Genomic DNA, 22,465 nt, shown 5'->3' with positions numbered 1-22,465 from the left:
TTTTTTTTTTCTATGTCTTCCAGAATACGTGTGGAGAACCTACTCCATCTACTTCGGTTATGATCAAAACCGCCAATTTGTCGCAATACCGGAAGGCTGCAGCTACTTCGTACGAGAAACGAACACCAGAAATGCGGGGCCTTTGGAGAGCGGAGCGTTTCGTGCGTCATGCATTATTCACTGGAGGTCACCATGACCGGCAGACATAGGGGTCAAGTAAAGTCTTCCTAGGACTCCTGAAGTGGAGGGAGGTGTACAGGTGATGAAGTCATACACATTCGAGACATAACCTTGGGGTGCCTAAAGAGGGCATTTTCACCCACCTTTCTCAATGCTGAAACTCGAGGAGAACAAGAGTCAGAAACTTATGTTCAATACTCGTCACGTTTTCTCTTGCATTTAATGAACAGAGGCGGATTCTGTTTTTGAAAAGTGAAATCCGGGAAGCACAAAGAAAAGGCGTTTCACCTGATGAGGAGTAAATGCACTTGTAAATTAGAGTCAGAAAATATGTTTAAGTTCAAATAAGTAAAATCTTTCAAGCTTTCCCCACCACAAAAGAGTTGTTAAAGGAGCTTAATAAACCTAACGGGAGCTTAATAAACCTAACGGACTAACTGTATTTTGTTTCCCTCTAAACATATATCGAAATTTATTCTCAACAGGTTACTCTCTCCCTAATCCGCTGACGGATTAAATTTGCTCTTATCTCCTGCTGGTCAACTCTTGCATCAATCCCCTGCTAGCTTCCCAACGTTTGCTTGATATTGGTTTAGGTATCAAAGCTTTAATCCTTTGCTGGGTTACCATTTATCTTATACTGTGGTACTCTTGCTCAAAAACTCTGTTCTCTGGACTTCCTTGCTTTCATCTGCTAACTCAGAGATATTAATCTTTTCCTGGAAAACCACTGTACTATTCTCTTCCGAGGCACCCGGCAGGTTCCTTTATTTGGATTACTGCTAGGTACCGGAAGACTGCTCTCGCTCTGATCTAATGCTTGGGTACCCCTGCTCTAATTTAGACACGGAGTGACAAGGGGAGATGCGGCGTGACAATTACAAGAGTGAAAATTCATCACATGCCTCACGATTCGGTAAGCAGAGAAAAAATGTTGGTCTCTACGTTGATGACTGGAAATAACTTGCCCATGCGTAAAACAAGGCTTAGTTTAAAAAAAGTTATTAAAATCGAACTGATAATTAGAGCGATACCTTCCTGAGAGGATAATAAAGATCATTTCATTTCTTCATCGCAGAATTTTTAAACCAAGATGTTTCTATTAAATTTTAGTGTAAAATACCGAACTGATTCAAGTTCTAATCAATTTTAGTATACAATACCGAAATGCTTAAAGTTATATAAATACTCAAATAGTAATTAGCGATAACCGGTCCACACTTGTCTACCTAACAGTTCAGTAACGATAACATCATGAAAAGGCTCCTAATGTGCATTACCAATTTTTTTTTAAATTATAATTATTAGTAAACATTATAAATTTTAATAAGAGACCAAGAAAACACAACTAAAAACAGCAGCGGAGTACACATGCCAAATAGAAAGATGGAAAAGACTTGAGTGAGTAATGCTTAAGAACACACTAATTCACCCCCACATTCAGTATTCCTGCTGCGAAATTAACACTCTCTCTTCCCCAATGAAGGTGAACAGCAAACTAATAGCATCAACACCAAAACAACATCTCTCTCTCTCTCTCTCTCTCTCTCTCTCTCTCTCTCTCTCTCTCTCTCATCTCCAGCTAAAGTGTATTGACCTGCTTGCGGGAAATCATGAGTGTGCTTGAGGAAGTGGGTGAATGGGCGTGGATGGGCGTATGTGCACACGCACGTAACCAAGATGTAGACGTTTGCCTGTATGCGTGAGCGTGATCAACCCGAGACGATGAGTCGCTGGAATGAGGAGTTTGAGGAGGAATTTCATCTCGCCTCAGGAGGCTGCACTCAAGCATCTCGAAAAGACGGATCGAGGTTTGCGTTGACACTCAGTCGCTGCGGCATTCAAAGCTGGCTACATGCAGAGCCCGCAGGTCAGTCGAGGTCAGCATAAGGAGGGATTCTTTGCCCATGACTATGAGATATAAAATTACTGCAAGCTACTTGAGTGGAGATTTGGTCGAAGATAGATTGTCACGTTAAAATATTATGCCGTCAAATATTCGTCAAAGATATTATGAGGAAAGCACGTCAGGTAATAAACGCTAATGACAGTAAGTAGAAAAATATGTGAATAATTGGGGAAAAAGAGACAGACCTACATAGATAGAGAGAGCTATATAATTCTGGGTAGAACATGTATTTGATGACGGACCCTTGTGATAAAACATACTAAAAAAAAGTGCACCCGCAAAGTACGTGACTAACATCTATACCTAATATATACTTAATATGTCTCCTGTCAATAAAAAAAAAACCGAGGCTACAAAAATAATAACTAGGTTTCATACATATACACAAGCACAAGCACAAACACAAACACACAAACACACGCATATATATGTGTGTGTGTGTGTGTGAGTTATAATGAAATATAACACGAATCCTTTTCGGATAAACAAGAGACAATCAAACCTACTATTCCATCCACCTGAGATACAGTGATATGTTACGTCGAAGAGGTGGTGGGGGGAGGGGGGGCATATCATCCAATCCCTCCATTCTGTTACCTGTTCGGGTGATTCAGAGCAGGCAAGGAGAAGGGAAGGAATAAGAGAAGGATACGAACGTATAAAAGGGCCCAGGCAAAAGGTCATTGCCACACCTTTGATATTTAAACGAGTCAGTCCAAATAAATTCATGTTCTTCCTCCTCGTCAGTGTTAGACCCGAGCCATATCGCTACAACTAACCACTCTCTCTCTCTCTCTCTCTCTCTCTCTCTCTCTCTCTCTCTCTCTCTCTCTCTCTCTCTCTCTCTCTCTCTCTCTCTTTCTTAAACCAGTTGAGATGCTTTCTCTAAAATGATGTTCCCAAGTTCGTACCATCCTTTGAGAGGTCAATTCCCCTTAGATTTCCCTTCATAATTTCCATGACGGCAAGAATCGTAAAGCTTAAAAAAAAAAAAAAAAAAAAACAGGGTTATGAAGGATATCTTTAAAGTAAATTCCGATTAATGTCACCTACCCGTTGTGATACTGTACTGGGTTTCATTAAAAAAAATTGTGTTTCATAAAATAAAATATTTTCTGCTCTAGTTAGCAACGCCATCAAGGTTTTAGCTTCTCATTTCACGGTGAATAAAATATATGAAGTCTTTATCCAAAGAATTCTATACCAGTTGAAAGTATCAAAACGACATAACAGTTCTGGCTTTGCGTTTTCATTGCTGTCTTCACTTAAAGTCTCTTAGAACGGTCATAATTCAAGAATATATTCCGATACGAGAACAAGCGACTTCAGGCCTTTCATTCCAGTTACAGAAAGAAACCTTTCTTCTCGTCTTTGCGCCAGGTTTTCAATAAACGAGATTTACTGTTAACAGTTATTTAATTCACATGAAATCAGAAGTAGCCTGACCTTTAGAGCGCTTTTAAAGAAACTGACCACACGGAACCAATACAACCCTTCTATAGAAACTGCAAAGTCAATGATGAAAACTTAGTACAAAACTTCCCCCTAAACGACAGGCGAAAAAATGTTTAAATATGTTTTTGAAGGTCACTGTAAAGATCCGCTTCAACGAAATCTCCAGAAAAATTAGTCTTCTTTTTCAGATTCCTACTTCCAAACACTGTTTTTAGTTCAGTGATGAAACGCCATAAAACCTTGAAGGTAAAGGCCGGTGATAAAAAAATGACACAGCTATTTCTTTTTCATCTGGCTGCAAACCATCGTTCAACTTTCGATACATTCATCAGAGCTGCTGTGGAAACTTGCTCTTATTTTTCTGTGATCAGTGCTGTTACCCATGCTATTAACTAATCTTATGAATAACTTACAGATTTTTTCACCCCAATTGGAAAAGGGTTACCGTCGAGATCAGGACAGAATACTGAATTCTAAATTTTTATATTTCTCTCTCCACTGCAGATGCGATCCACACCAGTCGATTAACAACTAAGTACTCAATTCATTACTTAGGTCAACTGAGGCATGACAGGTATACTTTGCCTCCTCGTTTGTCACTTAGTTTTTTGAGCTGAGTGCAAGAACTACCACTGCGCTACAACGCAAGAAAGGGATCGTATAACTGATAATTTAGTTATTTACAAATGTTATGCTCCTGAAACATGCTGACTGCAGATATTCAATAGTTTGTTTACTACCCATCACAGATAAAATGTGGCGTTTACCTAGACAGAACTCTAGTCCCTTATGTTGTTCTGCTAGTCCGTGATGCAGAAGTTGGAATTCCGTTGTCGCATCAATGATAAGCAACTAAGTAAAACTAAAAAATTTAATGTATTTTCAATGCCTACGGCACTCACTAAAAGTGCTCACGGTCGGACCATGATTCGTCGTAGAAATAAGACTGAGCTTTAATGAGAGTTCACTTGAACCAGTTATTGGAAGAACTTGCAAACAAGTCATTAAATGCAGTTACTGTAAGCGGATTACAGGTTACAAATGCCAACAACACCAGCAATGACAACAGCAACAAAATCGTTACCTGAGGGCATAACCTTGTGACCTCTGTGTCCTACAGTGGCATGGATTTCTTTGGCACTTCTTAAAGACTTTGCAGGAAATGGAGGTCGAGAACATCCAGATGGGAGTAGATGAAAAGGTTAAACTGAAGGCAGACGCATGAATCCGGTCACTGATTGGTTTAGGGTTCGAGGTGCAACAACCATCAAACAATTAATAAACAAGTAATTTTTATTAACCACAATGGCCCCCTTAACTTCGGGATTTCTTCGCATTTTGGAAATGACTGTCACTACTAAGCCGAGATCCAAATGAAGAAAGAGATGAGGATATGCTGATGCCCAGCCGAGATTCGATCTCGGGTCAGGGGTATCAGAACGAAGTAACGATAATTACCTAGCCACGAAATACGGTATAAGTCTATTCCTACTCATAAGTACTTATATCTGTCGAATTCAGATACATTTACTACAACTGGAATAGACCCACTTTACTATCACACCCAAGTATTTACACGCATGTATAACCATACATTGCAGTTATACAAATTCTTTACGTTAGATGGAGGCATTCCTAGATAAACGCTATCACAAAATGAAATGCTACATCTCTTACATCCCTATACGCTGTTGGAGATTATATTAAAGCATACTGTCATTTACTTAAAATTTTACTTACAATATGTCATCCTCTTCTTGAAACCAGAATGGCGAAGAACAACTAGGAAAATAAATACCAGAAATAAATAGTGTTACCTTCGATATATATCGTAATTTAGACTCAGAATCTTGGCTGGCACAGAATTAGTTATCAATTATAATTCCCTTTGGGTGCAAGTTATTTCCAAGGCACAAGAAATTTGTGGTTTAGCATTTGTAATATAAAAAAAGTCCCGCGTGAAATAGTGACGAAAATTCTCTCTATCTCTCTCTCTCTCTCTCTCACACACACACACACACACACACACACACACACACACACACACAAAATATATATATATATATATATATATATATATATATATATATATATATATATATATATATATATATATATATATATATATATATATATATATATATATATATATATATATACGAACACATGCAAATACCAGAAAGAGAATGGTAGGTTTGATCTATAAAAAAGAAATAGCTTAACTATCAAGAACGCAAGTAATGCGTGAAAATTTCAAGTGAATAATCTGTATTCACAGGAAACATGAAACTCAAAAACCGTCTTATATCTGTACATGCAAGACAGCTGAGGTTTAGGCTATTGTACTAGAAGCTTTTCATCGTTTTCTGACAGAAGAAATATCACATTTTTTGTATCAGTGCCTTATTTTCTTCTGGACATCTACTGAAAGTAGAAACATACAAGTTCAGACACGCTATCTGAACTTGTATGTAAAATTGTGTTAACAAAATTTTCAGCGAATTGAGTCTATTTGTACATTTGCTCTTTTACATAGTTCTTCTTATGACAGAGAGAGAGAGAGAGAGAGAGAGAGAGAGAGAGAGAGAGAGAGAGAGAGAGAGAGAGAGAGAGAGAGAGAGAGAGAATTGTCTCCAAAGAAGACTGGGCGATGAAAAAGCAAAGCATTCTATTTCCCATTACAATGTAGGCAGGAAAAAATTCCATTTCTGATGAGTCTGCAAGTTGCACGGTTGAGCTGAGATTCCCCACTATTCGAAAGCTTTTATACCAGAAAGTTAAACGATCTCTTTTACATACTCAATTCAGAATCATCTTTATTGGAAATGAAGACTGTTTCTGAGGAGCAATTCCAAAGCAATGCAAAACACGCCAGAGCACACTTATGTTCAATATAACTGAATAAAAAAATGTGCTTCTGAAATACCTCTGCAAATATATGCTACATAAATGTCCAAAAGTAATTTTCATCCAGCAAGAAATCATAATATGTTACAAGCAAGAATGTATCTCCAAGTACCTCATGATAATACAACCCATTCCTTTTGAGATTAAGTTCACTTTTCTTCAACGCCAAACATCAAAAATTTCTTATACAGATTGTTAATAAACTCAGCTACAGATAGAATACGTTACCGTTACAATCGCAGAAAATATGACATGCTTACCAAGAGAAGCATGCAAGAGCAGGTGGTAGCACGCGAAAGCATGTGACGAATCATGAATTGGATGAATAAGTTTGTGTGAAAAATCATGCTCTTGTTTTAGGAAAGTTTCACTTGTACGGACAAGATATAAATCTCCACAAAACAATGTAAACTGAGTAAACGAACAAACATACCTGTCTTTTCCGGCATGGATATCTCCAGGCACAGATAATCAGATTTCGATTCCAAGTTCTCTACCATCGCAAGATGACTTAAGAGACTGAATGGATATGCAGAACTTAGTATATCATGAACGTTTCCTCCACAAACAGATGCCATTCGCTTGATACGTCCATACATACATCTTTATTTATCATACACTTTATATGTAAAAAGACAAAATGACATAAGTATCGATGGCTTGATCAAGAAGTAGGAATAGGGGTGAATACGAGAAAGCAAGGATGGCTTAAGTTTAAAAATGCTCTCAAATTATTTAACGGGATAAAACTGTCAACAGAGAAAAGAACAAGAAAACATATTTGCGCATGTCACTTGATGAGCCTTTTGTATGGCTTTAGAGAACTACCCTGAAGGTGGAGTACGTCTCGGCGAAAGACCTCTGACCTTGAATTAATAAGAATTGGATGAATAAGAAGGTGGGACCTTGAATCCATAAGAATGGGATGAATGAGGCGACTGTCGATTCTCTTGCATAATATGAAGCCAACGTCTTTCACTAAAAGAAGGGTTGTTATGGGAAAAAGATGTCTAAACTTCATATAGCAAATATTCATACTGTTGACACAACAACACCATCAAAAATACGGTCGCATTAATAATAATATGTAAAACGCAGAAATTCGAACAACCGCAAATACAGTTCAATCGAGCCTAACTGTTAACGATCAGACTCGGTCAAACTCCTCATAAACAATTAGCTCAAGAGGCTTAATGAGGACCGGGAGCAAAACTGAACAAAACCGACCCCCAAGAGGAATAAGATCACTTCTAAGGTCAATGAGAGAAGTCGCGTGCAATTAACGGAACTGACAAACATCCGGGAATGCGCCCATCCTCGTGACACACTCACTGAGCGTTAAATGACTCTCCATCTTTGTCATCGAAATGGATGAGAAAACTCATGGAGTCACAATCAAATGTTAAAACGAATCTGAGCGAAGGCATCGTGACCCGTCTTGGAGAAGGGAGATGCAGTAATCGTGATGGGGGTCACACTGGGGTCAAACTGAGGTTGCGGTATGACTACCGCTCGTATTTATTGCAAGGTGTACATTTACTCTGAGACAGAGAAAGAGAAAAGGAGAGATGTAGCACACAATATGTTTATCTCTTACAGTATGTTTACAACAGTCAAAAGAAAATAATTACCTATGTTGAAATAAACACCTCAATACAAGAGTGAAAAAGAAAGAAAGAAGATTCTCATCTTCCGGGAAAAACGTACGCTATCAAACCATACAGGTGATGCTTAAAAGCTATAAATGAAGTGATGTTACAATTTGATAGCAGCTTTTCAGATGCCGAGATACCCTGTACTGTACATTCAACTCTCTTTAAAGAGAGCACGGGGAAACAATCGAACGAGACAGATAAAGAACGCTCATAAATCGCAACCATCTTGCATTCCTCTCAGAACAATTCAGTAAGTGTACCAGTAATGCTAAAGATTTCAATTAGAATAAGGAAAAAGTCTCACAAATCGTGACACGCCTGACGAAAAGAATTTGCTATAGGCACCATGGCACACGGTTGGAATTTGGGGGTAAAAAAAAAAAGTCTAAGCCACATCCTGTGAGTCGTAATAATGGGAATTCTGAAGGATTCCTCTTCATCTCGCTCTGCGGCTTCCTAAACGGAACCTGACTTCAAACAGCCTCCGTGACCTATTTAGAAATCAGGCAGTGAAAAGAGGTCCTTCCCAACCCAGGGTCTCCCACCACCCCCCTTTTTTTTTATTTTGACATTTCAGTGGTAAAGTTCCTGTTACTACTGACCTATAGAGTTGAGGCGGTTGTGCTGACAAGGAAGGGAGTAATGAAAACGATAAGGAAATAACAACACCGGCGCAATCACAGAACATTATTCACGCAAAAAATAAATACCATTTCTTTTGGTATTACTGTGTCATATTTATTTTAAATATTACATATTATTCCAACGCACAAGAAAAATATATTAGTTTTGACCTTCAATCTAGAGTAATTTTTGTTTCATAGCAAAAATTTACTAAGCAAAAAATCCCTTGACCTTAGATTGACATTCCTAGGTTCTTAAGAATATTTTACATCCACGTATGTATGTATGTATGTATGTATATTTTATATATATACAGTATATATATATATATATATATATATATATATATATATATATATATATATATATATATATATATATATATATATATATATATATATATATATATATATCTGTGCATTAATGCAATTACTGACAGGACCTCATTGAAACTGGATGATATCTGGCGGAGATATTTATTCAATAAAAGTTACAAGCTTTCCAGGACTTATAAACAGAGTATTATCCTCCTATTAAGGCCTCTCTTTAAACAACTGCTTAACAGATCGTATGTGTTGCCATTACTGAAAGTTCTTCCGGCATTATAATTTTTTTCAGTACTCAAGAATCAACCTTCAAAATGCTGAAATCTACTTTAGACTCAAAAGATAACAAGCACACTGCGATTCTCCATGAAATTAAGAACAAAGGGCCATATTTAAAAACATTCATTTACAATTTTCCTATGTTAACAAACTTTGAAAACAATTTGCTGTTTAGTCTCGGAAATGTAAGTGCAACTCTCTACAGTACCAAACTCAATATCAAACTATTTTATTAGCATTATTTTAAACAGTGCTAATTCAAAAGGAGTCAAGTTAGTATTATAATCTCTCTAGAGGCTATTTCAACATTCATGTATCACGAAGCCACCTGAACATCCTTATTTGTATTTTAAAACAAATTTAAAATTCAACGGAGGAAAAGTGATTATCTGACTGTTCTTGAGTTCGCACATCTAAAAAATTATCTCAAATCTAACAAAGAGTAATAAGTGAGCATAACCAGTGTCTTTTTAAGACTAGCACTAGCTTTGTTACTATGCACGCAGATATTTCAACTTTCTCAATTTCAAATAGAGCATCTACGAAACCTTTAGCTTAAGTGCCTTGTACTTCTACATGCGTGACATTTATACCGCGTCACTTGTCGGAAAATATGAAACACATTTCTGAACTCAATCTGCGGAACATAGTGTTCACTCAGTCAGAACAGACCCTTTTCTTGCCAAATATCTCAACTCAGCAATCCACGATCATGGCCACTTGAAAGACCAAAAGACAATCTCTCAGTCTTCAACAGCCTGGAATTTACAGTAATTGGGCTTTATTCTGGGTTAAATACTGCGTTGTAAGGTCTTCGTGTGAACTTCGTACGATTTCCATTTGCTATTCTTTAACATTTTTATAGCTTTTTTTGTCCGTTCAGTTCTATTTCCATGAGTAATCACTCTTACTCTGAGGTTACAGTACACTTTACGATTTTATGTTCTATTATTCCTGTATACAGTGATCTGTTGCGCTTCATGTTTCAATATTCCATGTTATTACACATTAAACTTTGATGCAAGAGTAACTTGCGTTTACATTCGTATTGCAATGTTCCTTATCATGCCAAACATGAATTATATATATATATATATATATATATATATATATATATATATATATATATATATATATATACTATATATATAAATGGGAATAAAAGGCTTGAAAATTATTAGATTATATGAGAAAAATGGAACGAATGTCGACGGGCAGAAGAATATGGAAAGTCTAAAGGGATTGTTGATCCTGTTTTTATCTAAGGAACTTAAACAGGTTCTTGTATGCCAGTGCATGAATACGAAGGAGGCTTTTGAGACGGACACTGTTCCTGACATACTTGGAAAAGCGAGAGCTAGAAGGGAGAAAACTGTAGAGAAGCTATGAACATAAATTACAACAATTGTACTTTGAGGCTCATTGTTTCGCACGAAAAAAACTGGAATGTAAATAGCGTGGACAATTCAGAAGTCTTGCGAGAAAGATGAAAGACCTAAATAAGTGGTGGGTGGATAATGTGTACATAGGAGGATGACATGATTCATCAGATCAACATTTAATATATAACTGCGGCCATTACCGCAGAGATGCTTTCCTTTGTAGCTACCCGCTTTTAAAGAGAAGGATTTTTGGTTATAGATATGAATACTTATATAATATATATATATATATATATATATATATATATATATATATATATATATATATATATATATATATATATATATATATATATATATATATATATATATATATGTATGTAGCATCCACAAACCGTGAAAATGTTACCCATTAAAAACAAATGCTAATAGAGTATAAAAGCTAGAAAAGAATTGCGAAAACTGAAACAAATTTTGTCACTGCTACTCCCTAAATCTTCTGATATTATTATTATTATTACTATTATCAATATTGTTGTTGTTGTTATTGTTGTTGTTATTTGAATACTACAGATTGTACAAAACTTAAACGTCTGGCTACTCAAACTGGTTCTTTCTGAAACTACGATACTACAGCTTGTCACGACTCCCGTTAAGTGGAAGCTGAAAAAAATTCATCCCGAGGATTTACAAACCGAAAAATTTCATCTCCTGAACGACATCAGTCAGTCAGGAAATAAACTTCTCAACTCTCTATCACGCTGCAAGAGAACGCTGACCCCGTTTTTCACGTCCCCAAATTCAGTTCTTTAATACTGTATTGTTTATGACTGTATGAATAATACTTAATTAGGTATGTTGGTCAGTAAATGATTGTATATACTATTAGAGAGAGAGAGAGAGAGAGAGAGAGAGAGAGAGAGAGAGAGAGAGAGAGAGAGAGAGAGAGAGAGAGGAAAACATGTATTTACAACTGTCTGCATCACAACAAGACCGTCAAGGCAAAGTGTACTTTCTCAGGTCAATATTTCAAACAAACGGGAAAAAAACGCTTTACAGTTCATGGCCTCTTTTTTTTGTCAACTGAAATTCATGCAGGTCATCTACAAATCGGAACTACGATCACCGGCTTTAAAAGATTCAATATCCAAGCGCCGGATTGAATCTCGGAATATGAATGGATTTCATGACCAGAGTATCGAATTATAAAGGGAGCTTTCTCTCTCTCTCTCTCATTTAGAATGAGAAATCGATCTAACACTTGGACAAATGTATGAGAGAATTTTCTTCCTTTTATTTTACCCCAGCTTTCAATGAATGAACGGTCATATTCCGGATTTATGATATATTTTCATTTAATATATTATTTCTATTTTTCATCAGAAACTTGGTTATAAAAAATAGTCCAGGATAAAGATCTGTTCGTAATTTGGCCAGGAAATATTAAACTTTTTAACAGTGCAGTGTGATTTCATAGTGCAAGGTTTTTGTAAATTATTGCCAATAATAATAATAATAATAATAATAATAATAATAATAATAATAATAATAATAATATTAATAGACGTTTGCGGACTCACGTCCTCTCTGAACGAAAATTAGTGACAGGCTTGGGGACGTCAGTCTTCATGTGTGATGGTAGGGCTATTATAAGGCTTGTAGTCAGGTTCTTGTGTCAAATTTATGTGAAAATGTTTTCCCCTTAAGAAGAAAAAAATAACATCGGCAACATCCGAATTAGCAGTATTTTTCTCAAAAAATACACACACACGCGCACACTGAGAGAGAGAGAGAGAGAGAGAGAGAGAGAGAGAGAGAGAGAGAGAGAAGCAATATTTTTCTTATCCTAAATAAGACACTGCTTTGGGATGCCCATGTTGGCTGACCCACACGAGTTTAGGGTCAAGACTGCCTCCCGTAGCACCCTCAGTCGCTCAAGATCCAATGAGGCTGATGACCTACATTTCTCTCTCTCTCTCTCTCTCTCTCTCTCTCTCTCTCTCTCTCTCTCTCTCTTCTGTGAGCCTTTGTCTATATCCGATTATTTGTGGCTGCATGACTTCCTGAACTTCCTTCTCATCAATACAATAATTCAGTCGCGAAATCATGTCAAGAAAATTGAAAGATATTTCAAGATTGCATTACCATCTAAACTATCTAAGAGAAGACTGCTTAAAGCAACAATTCTTTATTCATCCATACGCCTGAAAAATCCATACACAAACAATCGAGCTCTATTACATAGCCAGTCAATTATTTCTTAATAACACCCTTTAGATCCCCATTAAAATTCCCGTTTAACCTTTCCCTCGATACCATTTCTTCCTTTTTCCTGGTCGATTTGCCTTCTCTTCCTCAACCCTCCTTGCACACAAAGAGGAAAGCCTTATCTATTGCCTTGACCGCATTTCGCTGGGCAGAGAAAAAGCAGGAAGAAAGAAAAAGGCGGAGGAGATGATCCCACCTTGCCCCCAAGAATCCATTTCCAAGGTCCGCTGGGACCTCTGCTCGTTTGAAATTTCATCTCTGACACATGTCCGTGATTTGCCAAAAGCCAGGGAAAGTAGAGAGGGCATTTTTTCTTATGATCAAGCTGAAACGAAATTCTCGCCTCCGAGAAATATCAAGCTTATGGGAATGAACCTACAACTGCCAAGGTTCTTCAGGTGCAGGTGTTACCTTACTCTCTTGGTATGCATCCCATGAGTGTTACATCATTAATTGAGGCAGCTATGAGATCTTCATGAAATTAAATATCTTTACATCAGAGACTGGTATGACTTTACCACATGAATATTCTACCAAGGTATCTTTCATTTAAACAACTCTATCCACTGATCTGAACCACTAAGAATTAATATAAAATTAATAAGAGAGGAATTTCCGAAGTGACGTAAATATATAAGATAAGGTTGTGAAAATAAAATAGACGAAATAATATTTGTTTTAAGGAACTCTTAAGGAGAAGCGAACTTAAAGAAAAAAAATATATAATTCTAGGAATAAAAAAAAGTGTATACATCATAGCAACTGTCAAGCGAGGTCTGAACAGTCCTAATCAACATGTAGCCAAAAGCTTAAAAAGACTGGAATCGGAAAGTACGCCAGTAGGCCAAACCGACGCAACCATTGAATTTGGCTGTTTTCTTTTTTTTCTCTCCAACTCCATCTTCAATAGCCCAGAAGGCACATACCAGGTCGTGATGACACTAGAGTTCTTGGGTAATAATGGTGTCATCGTCGGGTCTCCAACGCAAAACTGGCGAATGGCTTTTACAACGCTGCAGAGTTTCTTCTTGCACGAAATTTGTATACGTTAATATTAGACGTGGAAACGCTGATGTTTATAGTTCAGCATATACCGTTGCTTTCAGAGTACACGCTTTCTGGGTGTATGACCCAAGTTAAATGTAAAAGAAGGCTGCATCTGATATTGTTACAAAAATTACGATGGGTAACAAACCACACTGCATATATATATATATATATATATATATATATATATATATATATATATATATATATATATATATATATATATATATATATATATATATATATATATATATATATATATGTGTGTGTGTGTGTGTGTGTGTGTGTGTGAGTGTAAATGTATATATATAAATATACATACATGCACACTGTATATACAGTATATATTCATATATTCTGAGTGAATATGATAGACATACTGAACACACAAAAAACACGATATATATATATATATATATATATATATATATATATATATATATATATATATATATATATATATATATATATATATATATATATATATATATATATAGTATATATACAGTATATATATATATAATATATATATATATATATATATATATATATATATATATATATATATATATATATATATATATATATAATGTATGTGTGCGAGAAAGAGAGACCTTTGCAAATACACAGCCATCACAACAAACATGTCACCCTAGGAATGAAATATAATTGTCATACCCACCACAACCTCGCATTCTTTCGGAAGGAAACACATCCTTTGCACAAGCCAAGATAAATATGCATCGTTCCCATCTTGAAACTTATCTCAGGTTCCCTTCTGCTGTAACCTGAGGTCACCTCACCCTGCCACAACTGCTCGAGTGGAAAGAGTGAAACGTGGCACCAAGGCCAATCCATCCACATTATTATACCCTGCCTTGAGAATGCTTAGCCTCTATCAAACATCCCAAACATGAATGTTTATTTTCACAAAACAATGCAAAACAGTAACGTAATTTACTTGTAGGGTAGTGGATAATGTTACGGTAGTTTTCTGTACATGGGGTTCACCTTAGATTCAGCAACTACAGAATGGAAGTGGCTGACATCATTGTTATGACTTTTCTTGGAGGCCACCCACCGTTATGGGAAATGTCTTCACGAAGAGAATATAAAAATAAGTATATATGTATATATATATATATATATATATATATATATATATATATATATATATATATATATATGTATATACATATTTATTTATATATATACATATATATATATATATATATATATATATATATATATATATATATATATATATATATATATATATATATACATACACACTCGTACATTATATAAGAACTCAAATTATTTGCAGCTGTTTCGTTAAACGTTGTATAATATAATTTTCAATGATAAAAAGGAAACAGACCCAACGGTCTTTTTCTCTCCTCCCCCTTTAATCTCTCGACGTAGTAGTCCCCACATCGCATGGGGTGGAACAAAACATGCAATTAATTGTCTAGCAATTTCTTCCACGCGTCCGGATTATAACTCTCATTGCCTTCAATTTGGCAGCCTCACCCATGTTGGCGGAGCCCACGGTCCAACTGGCCTGCTTCTTCACTGAGCGACCCGTTTAACTTTCTAACCACGCAACAAAGAGCGTACCTCTCCACCACGACCAAGCAACCTCTGGAGGAGTAAATCTTTCCACAGGGCTGGTGACGAGTTAATTGCCTAATCTTCCATCCTTTTTGGTATTTTTTTAACTCTTAGCCTCCAAAATCTTTCAATTTTTCAAGGCATATAGGGCATGTTATTATTCATACAGATGCTTCCAATCATCGATATTTGTTTTCACGTTCCATTTTCTACCGCTCATGAAAACTGTAGGCCTAAATATAAGGAAAGGAGTAGTCACGGACTGAAAAAGCAATAAGTGTGACCAAAACTAATCCAATTATCATTTCTTAATACCGCATTGAATAAAAGCAATTTTCATAATTTTACGTTGTTTCAGAAGCATTAAATTTGACTGGCAGTATCTATATCTTTATGAATGATAAATAAAATTTACAATTTAATGAAAGTAGCTTAAGATACATATTTACTCCCCCGATTAATAAGCCTTGGCTGCTGTGGTTTTTGAAGCCCGCTGAATAACCGGTTTCCAAACATAAAACTGATAAGCACAGTATATATGTATCTAAAAGGCACAATATTGAATCCACATGACTACCTGAAATTAGCTGTCCATAAGTAAAAATTAATCTAGTTTATTAGGCAGCTAAAAATAAATTCAAATGTGAAATCCAGTATAAAACATTCAGTATTAACAATGCATTTCTCTAAAAACTTTTTTTTTTTACTAGTATTCATAGAAGTCACAGATTGTATGAACGTCTTGACGTGAGAAAACCCTATTAAAATTTCCCCTCAGTCCACGTAAATTACGTAAGCAAAAGTATTCCTGCCTCCAAAGGCCGCCACAGTGGAAACCAATCAACAATTCCGTCAGTCATTCTGGCTGTCTTTGACTTCCACAAAATTCCTTTTCAGAGATTAGCCGACTATACACGAAATACCATAACATTTCTAATCTTTCGACGGAATGACCTTCACGGGATACTTTTTATTTATTTTTTTTTTGCCCTCTGCTAATTACAACAATCTCCCTTACTCTTCCTCCTCCTTCTCCTAACGGTCCTCTTCTTTGTCCTTGGGCCCTTCTCTAAAAACTGTCATCCAGGTGCAAATTGCAATAGCAAAGTTCCCGTCATATTAGAGTTGTTGCCAGGTGTTTTTGCATCGCTCCCCTTTCATTTGAAGGAACTCGTTCTCAGCTCATCTGCTCTATTTTCTCGAGTAAATGGAGACTTGTCCATTTCACTTCTTTTATTATATTACATATTATATTTTCTATATTATATATCTGCAATTTTCTTCCTTTCATTGCTAGTTCTCAGTTTTGACTTGCTGCCTGTTTTCTAATCTGAATTATCTTCACTTTATGACACTGCAATTATTCGTAGACCGCCAAAGAGAGAGAGAGAGAGAGAGAGAGAGAGAGAGAGAGAGAGAGAGAGAGAGAGAGAGAGAGAGAGAGAGAGAATTCCTCTACCTTAGATACATGCCACTGTTTGGAGTACACTATATTTCTTCTTAAATACATTACTTTTTTAATCTCTCACACTGCTTTACTCTTCATTACTAGAACGTGCACTGGCATGTGATCGGAATATGACGGAATTACAATAAGCATTCATCGCCAAAAAGGTTAAATAATGGTTGCACTAATCCACAAAAATTTTGACTTACAAATCTCAAGAACTTATCAATACTTGAAATAACAACAAGCAAAGTAAGCAACAGCAATATCAACATTAGTAATAAGACAATAAAAACCTCGAGCGGCGAATGAGGAAAAACTGAAGAATGATCTCAACATTTGGCACTGATCAACGAACAGAAAATTGTGAAGAACTGACTCCCCCCTTCACTTCGATTACTTACGTCAGTCTTGATGAAAAACTCTTCTTGACGCTCTTACCTGAAACAAATAAAAAAAGGGATAAAATTAGGACACTTTATCCAATATCATACAGTACTTTATTACTTTCTAACCCATGAACTTGTTGGAAAGACAGACTTACAAATTGGTGAAATTAAATAATGAAGACAATTATGTAAATATTTTTTACATACAACAAATGTCTTTGTTGTGTTAGCCATACAGTGAACTAATGAATGTCTAAAACAGGGGAATTTCGACCGTCCAGCAGAGGTTTCGGATTAATATTATACCCTGATCCCAAGAACTTTTCTAATACTGTGGTACAAATTACCCCGAAATATTAGGCGCTAAAAGGAATTTTGTCAAACAACAGCTGCGGGCAACCAGGTTAACAAAGAATAACATCCACAGTGAATAAATACATGATGTTCCCTCTTATTGTTGTGTTTTCAGCCTGCATCGTCCACTGTTAGCAAGCTCATCCCAAAAATCAATGCTTAGAAACTTTTAAAAGACCTTACGAGTTTGACGTGAGTGACAATGAGTCACAATGTGGACTGAAAATCCAATCGTGAGTCGCAAGTGCAAAGAGAACATTACATACTCGTCATATTCGTATTTTACCCTTAGTTACCATCACTTTCAACTTTCACTTTCACTTGTGAGATTTAGATGGATTGTTCGTTCATTTTAACAATACACCCTCTCACGAACGAGAGAGAGAGAGAGAGAGAGAGAGAGAGAGAGAGAGAGAGAGAGAGAGAGAGAGAGGTCTTCTCTAAAATGGGGAAACTGTATCTACATACTTCTGTTAATATTTATAAATAGGATTGGTCACAATTTCCCATGACAAGTTACTGGCACCTCGGAGTAACACCATCCCTCGATTACAATGAGTACGGAACTGGCACTATTTATATTTCTCAGAGGTATCAATTGGAAAATGTGACCGGTCCATCTTCCATTTTCCCGTTAAGGGCCTTGAGTGTCAGTGGTATATTTTATTACATTATTAGAGCAATTATGTTCCTATTATTTCAAGATGTAGTACAGTTTTTGGCTGTTTTATACTGAGCTGGGGAAAATTTTCAAGTGTTTAAAGAAAAATATCGCTGACATTAAAATCAATGTAATCCAGATAAACTGTCTCTTGCAGTAATTGCAGCTTGAAAAGCACTTCCTATCTTGATGCTATAAGGAAAATATGGTAAAAGCAATACAAAGCTTTGTTATGTCAAAAATCATCGGTGAGTTTTTAAACAGCAGGGCACCATCGGATACGATGATGAGTAACACATTTTTAAAAATTCAGAGGAATACCTTTAATGAAATGAAAACTTACGGACGCATTTCAATTCTCAAAATGTCTAACATGGGCGGGAATAAATATGAAGAATGCCTGGTTATGTTCTAGTCAGTTCTTTAAAAATCGTTCTTTCCTCTCATTTTTTCTTTCAAAAATACCTTTCCTCTTTTATTCGAAGAGAACACAAAATTCTGTATTCATACAACACAAAAAAGGTCATAATGCTTCAACAGAACGATCTGATCGCCTGAATAAACTTTGTTCTTTTTTTCTTTTTTTACCGCTCGTACCCATGACCTTTTACCTCCGGAATCATTGTTTTACAACACAGTCAAACTCCCATCGACAAATGTTTTGATGAGAGTTACTGCAAGTGTTCGTAAGAAAAGCTTCATTAATCAAGGATATATTGAAAAGAATGTCAATTACACAGATAAAAATGGCGAACTTTAGGGAATCAACTAAAGCACAGGTGTTGCTCAAGGATTCGCCGTGAGGCAGCACAACCCCGGAGCTTGGAGACGCCACAGTCAGCTTCTACACTGGACGAAAACAAAATATTAGACCTACTCTTACAACAATCTGTTTGCACCGAGAATGGATGAAATATTAGTTATTTACACGATGCGGGACTCACTACCAAAGGGGTTATCGGGAGACAATCTCTCTCTATCTGTCTGTGTGGCTGGGAAGCTCAATTGCATGTGTGGGAGACCGAGAGTGGAGGAGGGTACCGTTATGTGCCCAAGACTAAGAAGGTGTTGGCAACATCCCCCACGCGGATATTCCCTCTCTTCTTACCCACACCCGTCACAACCACGTACACTTTGCCAGCAATTTACATTTCATTCTCATTCCTTTTGCTTCTTGGTCTCTTATTTTCACCGAGGTTCTTACCTGTTCATCTTCATGGTTTAGTAAGTTAAATCAAAGCGCGCCTTCTTCGCGCTTATTCACTTTCTGTCACGCTGTTGTTATTATCAGTGATAGTGCGAACTACATAACCTATATCTACTCCCTGCCTTCTTCCTGATCTGGTGTGTAATTATATTTCTAACAGCACCAGCATCTTTCTCCTTGTTGCTCACATTTCTTAGGTCCTCCTCACCTCAGCGACCCACGTCTATAGCCTCAACACCAGCTCTTTCCACGCCTACGGACTAACACTTTTACCACCACCCATTCCATCCTCACGACTGCCTCGTTAATTTAGAAAGAACTCACGTCCTTTGGTAGTCTTTCCTTCCTCCTCTGCCGGGAACGTCCTTTGCTATCTGCCGTTTACGGTTATAGGAGCTTATTCTACCTCAATGCAGAAAGCCATAATAGTTCGTTATCAAAATAACTGTGAAGGCATGATGTCAGATCTAAATTTGAAATGTATATTCACATACATACTTACATACATACATACATTTATATATGTGTGTGTGTGCTATATACACAGAATACAGGCATATAGGAAAAGGAAGCGTAGAGTCTTTACTACAAACCACTTGCCTACATATTCTTGTTATATATTTGAATTTTTTACTTCATAAGGTTCAATGATGGCAGAAGTTCATAACAGAGTCCTATCTTGGGGTATGAACACACTATAACGATATTTGTATCTTTCTTTAATCATTTAGGAATAAGATTTAAAATCCTACATTATTTCTGAAATGTCTGACTCATCATCATAAATTCCTCACACATTGTCTATTTTTTATTAACGTCATCTCTCTTGCACGAACGATTTTACCGGAAATTTGTGGTAATTCAAATCAATACACTAAATCTTCATAACACCTGATTCAAGAAGTTTTACCAAATAAAATAATTAAAGAACACACTTTTTATTTTCAAAATCCTACACTTTATTGTACAAACTATCTAGCATCGTAGGTCGACACATACGATTCCCAAACGCCTTTCAATATATCTTATCCCTTTTCTTTGACAAATAATATGTAATTTAGCAGCAAACCCCTAAATGTCAGTAAAGAAAAACGTCTTTGTCTTGCGAATGTCACATGTACCCGAGGATATCTGACCTTCAGGTGACCGGATAGCAGAAAAAAAAAAAATAACAGTTCCTTTCACACCCAAAAGATAACACATAACTATACTTTCATTTCTTCTGGTTACATAAACAGTTCTCTCTCTCTCTCTCTCTCTCTCTCTCTCTCTCTCTCTCTCTCTCTCTCTCTCTCTCTCTCTCTCTCTCTATATATATATATATATATATATATATATATATATATATATATATATATATATATATATATATATATATATATATATATATATATATATATATATATATATATATATATATATATATACATATATATATATATATATATATATATATATATATATATATACGTATATACATGTACCGTATATTACAGTATATGGTTGCATGTTCATACAAATAATCATCGACCCTGCGAACGCAAACTTTATTACCCCTAATGGGCGAAGGAGAAGAATAATGAGAAGGATGAGGAAATAACCGATCAACTTTGGAACATTGAAACAAATGGCAGTAGTTTTCAAACTGCCAGAACACTTCCGGGTCTAATGGTACGTCTTCATCTTTTCCATTTCCTCAAGTGCTTGACTCCAGTGACCCATTTACACCGTGTCTGAACTCTGAAAGCATCCTGCCGAACATCGACAACTAAATACAGGCGTCATATCCTTTTTATGTACCGGAATACCTTTTGATAACTGCAGATGGCATCTAGCTTTTTCCCCAATTGCCTTCCGTCTTCACTCCTGTCCCTTTCTAAAAAATTCATCGCCAATGACAAGCATAGTAAAAATGTTTGGGAACGTGTGCACATTAGTTTTATCCTTCCATTTCTATAAATTAGTATTTCCGTACACTAGCGTTGGATTCAGCCACCATCCTCCAAGGTATATCGTAAGAGACGGGACATCCCAGGATTGTTTTTGCAATAAAAAATTCAGCAATCTCTCTGAAGTTTGCTAAAGTTATAGTCATTTCAAAAGTAGGAACTTCTACCCTAGTTTGGGAGCTCAAACACCAGACTGGCAGGTCAGAAACTAGCAGATCACACATTCCATTGTCCAATCAATTCCTTTTGTGGTACGGCGGTTTACTTATCAAATCTGTAGAATTTGATCTGAGAGAGAGAGAGAGAGAGAGAGAGAGAGAGAGAGAGAGAGAGAGAGAGAGAGAGAGAGAGAGAGAGAGAGAGAGATTTACTGTCGAATATCCGGGACTAAAGTCCCGTAATTACCGGAAAAGCAATTTGGGAAGATGAAAGAGGCTCGGTGATGCTTAAACGCTTCCTGTTAATGGAGAGTCCTTCCTGGTCGACAGAGAACGTTGAGTTCGTTCTCTAATTGGATTTATCTGAAACGTTAAGAGTTGACTTTGAATACGAACTGTAAGGGCAGAGTGCGTATATCTGCAAACAGAGATGTTAAATTAATTACGTAAAAACGTACGTATGCATAAAATTACCCTACAAACTTAATCTAAAGGTTTCTGAAAAGTTTTTGCTAAGAGCAAAACAACTCAAATTCGGGAAGATTACTCAGTATAAAAAAATATCTTTTTTGTCCATAAAATATCTTGGGGTTAGCCATTATGGCTGTTATATGTAGTGATCAAGTTACCTCTCAGCAACTCTACAGACAGACA

The 22,465-nt window shown here is 36.3% G+C and overlaps 1 protein-coding gene across 4 annotated transcripts in view; it reads right to left on the bottom strand.

Moving 5' to 3' along the window:
* The window catches only part of RhoGEF64C (Rho guanine nucleotide exchange factor at 64C), a 261,141-nt gene that overhangs the window by 95,352 nt on the left and 143,324 nt on the right, over positions 1-22,465 (bottom strand). Inside the window, exon 2 of one of the 4 annotated variants that reach the window (XM_067094313.1) lies at positions 17,498-17,534. The exons of the other annotated variants lie outside the window; for them this stretch is intronic. The gene's annotated coding sequence lies outside the window, so the exon portion shown is untranslated. The remainder of the gene's footprint in view (positions 1-17,497; positions 17,535-22,465) is intronic. 4 annotated transcript variants of the gene reach the window in all.

The sequence above is a fragment of the Macrobrachium rosenbergii genome, chromosome 50 (genome assembly GCF_040412425.1).
Source record: "Macrobrachium rosenbergii isolate ZJJX-2024 chromosome 50, ASM4041242v1, whole genome shotgun sequence".
Taxonomy (NCBI): Eukaryota; Metazoa; Arthropoda; class Malacostraca; order Decapoda; family Palaemonidae; genus Macrobrachium; species Macrobrachium rosenbergii.
The sequence above is the reverse complement of the archived record's forward strand: the minus strand, read 5'-3'. Positions and strand labels throughout refer to the sequence as shown.